The sequence below is a fragment of the Triticum dicoccoides genome, chromosome 1A, assembly GCF_002162155.2.
Source record: "Triticum dicoccoides isolate Atlit2015 ecotype Zavitan chromosome 1A, WEW_v2.0, whole genome shotgun sequence".
Taxonomy (NCBI): domain Eukaryota; kingdom Viridiplantae; phylum Streptophyta; class Magnoliopsida; order Poales; family Poaceae; genus Triticum; species Triticum dicoccoides.
In genome coordinates this window covers 383,699,601-383,704,087 of record NC_041380.1, presented here as the reverse complement: position 1 = coordinate 383,704,087, position 4,487 = coordinate 383,699,601, and positions in this window count along the sequence as shown.

The window sequence follows — 4,487 nt, the reverse complement described above, 5'->3', positions numbered from 1 at the left end:
CGGTCGCGCCACTCCTGGCATGGGCCACAGTCATCCCAGCGTCCTCCGCCACGTCCTCCTCCTCGGCCGAAGCCTCGGTCGCTGCGCTCGGGGTGTCGACCGAAGCGTCTGTCGCGAATGGCCCTGAGCTCTTGACAGTCATCGGTGTTGTGGCTACGTACATTGTGGAAGGCGCAGAATGGTCGACTGCCCTTGGATGACTCAGGCTGGTCCCTGCCACGCTTCATGTCCTGCTCCACCACGAGCACGGCGACTCCCTTGCGCTTCACGTCCTTGGTCTTGGATTTCTTCTCCTCCGGGTCGGTAGCTGGGAGCTCGAGGAGGGAAAGGCGCCATTCCTCAGCCCTTGCACACTTGGTCGCCAGGTTGAACTGCTCCAGGGATGTGCACAGCTCCTCGTGGATGGCGAGCTCCTCCTTCATCTTGATGCCGCGGACGCCATCAGAGAACATCGAGATGATGGGCTCGTCCGTCACCTTGGGGATCTTGAGGCGGACGTTGTTGAAGCGCTGGATGTACTTCTGGAGGGTCTCTCCCGGTTGCTCCTTGACGCAGTGCAGGTCACCCGCGGCAAGGGGGCGGTCGCGAGTGCCCTGGAAGTTGGCGACAAAGCGGTCGCGCATCTCGTCCCAGGAGGAGATCGAGCCTGGAGGCAGGTTCAGGAGCCACGAACGGGCGCCGTCCTTGAGCGCCATGGGGAACCAATTCACCATGACTTTCTCATTGCCGTTGGCCGCCTCGATGCTCAGCTCGTAGAGCTGTAAGAACTCTGCCGGGTCGGGGTGCCGTCGTAGCGAGGAGGCAGATCCGTCTTGAACTTACCCGGCCAGGCGACGCTACGCAGCTCAGGGGTGAAGGCACGGCAGTCGGCCGTGGTCACCGGGGCCCGCCGTGGAGGTGGAGCTTGATCTGGGCACCCGCGCGCCGCCACGACTAGCGGCGCAAGGCCCTGCCGCGGCAAGCGATCCTGACGTGGCGATGCGGGGAGCGATGGAGCATTCTCTTGTGGTTGGGGAACTTCTTGACATCTTCTTTCTTTCACGCGCAGGTGCTTGACGCGGCGGGTCGCGCCGCGAAGCTGCGTGCCTTGGCTCCAGTGCGCCATCTTGGTGCAGGGGTGGTGGAGGCGCTGCATCAGCTGCATCGCCCGTAGCTGGTGGTGGACGAGACAGCGAGAGGGATGGTCCAGGGGAGCCCCCTGTGGCGTTGAAGAGCTTGGCGATGCGGTCCAGCCAGTCCTCGTAGAGGTCATCGACTGGGTGGTAACGCAGGAGCTCACGCGCCATGAGCAGCGCGGCCCGCGCGTCCGCGGGAGCGCGATGAGCGTGAGACGAGGAACCGGCGGTGGTCAGCAATGGAGTGGCGGTGTGGTCGTCCTGCCACACCGAGGGGTGCAACGAGAATGCTTGCTGCTTGTTCCCCGCTGAGCCGGTGGCGGCGTTGGTGGCGGGTGAGAGGGAACAACGGGGAGGCTGCCGACAAGAGCCGTCTAGGCGACACGGGCGGCGAGGGCGGCCCGGCGCTCAGCTCGGGCGCGACGAGCGTCCGACATGGTTGCGACGGAGCGATGGAACACTGATCAGCGAAGGAAAAACTCTGGCGCACCCCTACCTAGCACGCCAAATGTCGGATTTCGGGTTCCGGCAAAACCCTTGAGGTTCGAACACTGGGGTGCACGCGAAGATCTCTCCCTCATTGATCGCGCCCTCAAACACTTCACGATCTCTAGGCTAGGAAAACGAACTCACAACACACAAGACACAAGATTTATACTGGTTCGGGCCACCGTTGTGGTAATACCCTACTCCAGTGTGGTGGTGGTGGTTTGCCTCTTGGGCTAATGATGAACAGTACAAAGGGAAGAACAACCTCTTGGGGAGAGGTGGTCTTGTGCTTGGTGAACTTGTGGGTGTGATGGTCGATCCGGTGTGGTCCGATCTGATCCGATGCCTAGCTATGGTGGTGGCTAGTCCAATTTATAGAGGCCCTGGTCCTCTTCCCAAATATTGAGCAGGAAGGGAGCCAACAACGGCCAATTTGAAAGGGGACAACTAGTACATCTTATCCTAACAAAAGTAGTCTTCGCCTGCCAAAGGCTCTGGTGGTGACGCCGCCATGGGCTCCACGGTGACCTCCATCTTGCCGTCTTGCTGGTCTTGGTCTCGTTGCACCGATATGGAAACCTTTGCCCGATGCCTTGGAACTCTTCACATGCGCTTGCCTCCTTAGCACCAAAGAGGAAACAAGGACACTATGCGCGCTGGCGCCTGCCTAGCCTTGGTCATCATGGCTCACGTCATGGGAACCTCGCGAGGTTTGCCTTGCCTCGATCTCTCCGCCCCTTGCGAGCTAGCCTGGTGAGGCCGCTCCCGAGGAGGTCTTTGCGTCGTCCGCCTCGCGAGGCTTGGCCCCTCGTGCGGGCCTTGAATCCTTGCTGGTGAATATGGGCCGTACGGTCCCACTCGCAGGGCCATGCCGTGGGCCGCAGGAAGGCAAGTCTGGGGACCCCCGTTCCCAGAACGCTGACATGAGTTGTGTGTGTGTGTGACAGAGAGAGAGAGGGGGGGGTTGTTTGACCGATAAACAAATGAATAATGTCAGTCTAGGGTGGAGATGAAAAGGAGACCGCAACAAATGTCTATAGGAGAGGAAGAGAGAGTAATTTTAGTGGTATGATTCATATCTACATACATATAGGGTGTGTGAGAGAATCCCATAGAGAGAAAGACAAAGTGAAAGATGAGTGGAGACTGTGTGTGTGGCGGTGAAAGAGAAAGCTTAGGTACCTAGTGATACGAGAGAACGGTAGAGACGTGAGAGATAATGAAAACCGTGTAATGTATAATGATAGGGAGAGTGTGACACTTCTCAAGGGAGACATCGAGAGACCATGTTTGCGAGGATAGGAGAAACATGAAGTCAGCGTGCGGGTGAGCTGGAGAAATGAGAGTGATAGCTACATGAAGGAGCATGCATGCGAGACAGATGGGCGTGAAAGGAGTGAACATAAAAGGGATTCAACTATTTGAATTCGAGATGATGATACATGTAATCCATACTCGAACCAAAATTGATCTATCAAACATGCATACTCATATGAATTCACGCGCATCTATGTTATTTAATATGTAGATATTACTGATCCATACATTTTAGTAGAACATAATTTGGTTTAACTTTTTGAATTCAACCTTATGATTTTGAGATCATTGTATTTGTAAATCATATTATACATATAAAGGTGCATAATTCTTTGTTGTGCTTTTGAAAGTATATATAAAAATGATGTATATAGAATTTTATTCCAATCGAAAATGGATCCCGCCCAAAAAAATAGAATACAAACGGGATTCGAATTGAGTTCACATGGTAAACATGCACTCTGCAAAATATGAACGAAGCGGGGAAAGTAGCAGTAACCGCCCGAAACCAAAATCTGCGAGATGAAAAATTACTACTGCCTATCCCTGTCACGCAAAGCCTATCTGCTCGATCTCTATAGGTTTCGATAGGGGTAGGTTTGTAATTTCACTCAAACGTGACATAACCACCTCTCACCCGGATTCATACACGGTGGGCGCCAAAACACAGTGTGTCCTCGGCCGAAATCGACTCCCTCCCTGATTCATACATGGTGGGCGCCAAAAACAAACTCTCGTCGGAAAATATTTGGTGTATGCGAGATTACCATCCTATCACCACCCGACTAATATTGCTATGATGTAGGAAATTTGAAATGGGGGCTAAGTTTGTAAATTTCCTCGCAATTGAGACAAGCGCGCCCTGAAGACATGGTCCCCCTTCCTCTCCACCTCCATTTCCCCATTCGTACTCCGTGGGCGCCAAAACACCCTCTCCACCCAGGCTCCTCCGTCTGCCACCCCATCCACCGCCGTCCTCCTCCACCATGCCGGAGCTGATACCCCGACGCCGTCGTCCATTACAAGAGATCGACCTCTCTCATCCATGGCTTCGGACCGGGATCCTTGCATCTCGTCCTCTCGCTTCATCCCCACTGTCGTCCACCTTGCTGGCGCCGCTGCTACGACCATCTCGTCCACCGCACCCCGCCGCCACTGTCTACCCTCCTAGATCTGCTTCCACGCCGCCGACAGCCATCGCTACCGCAGCACCGTCAAATTCTCAGCAGATGCAAACACGGCGCCGCACCAGAGGCGGTACTCTTTCATATCTACTCAACTTATTTATCGCAGCAAGAAAATAGATCGCCACTGCTTTACTCTGATTTCTTGTCCATCACTTACTTGCTAGTTGAAAGCAAACATTGGTTGCGAAGTTGCCTTTGTCCGGTTTGCACCTTCAGATCCGCCATGGCACACTCAACACTATACTCCCAATGCTTATGGTTTTCCCCTTTTATATTCCACACTAGTTAAATCACAGTAGACTAAATTTCAAAATTGGGTCAGTCGATTTTTCAGAGCTTGCCGGAGTTCGCCAATGCGAATGAAGGGGCCCGGGTGGGG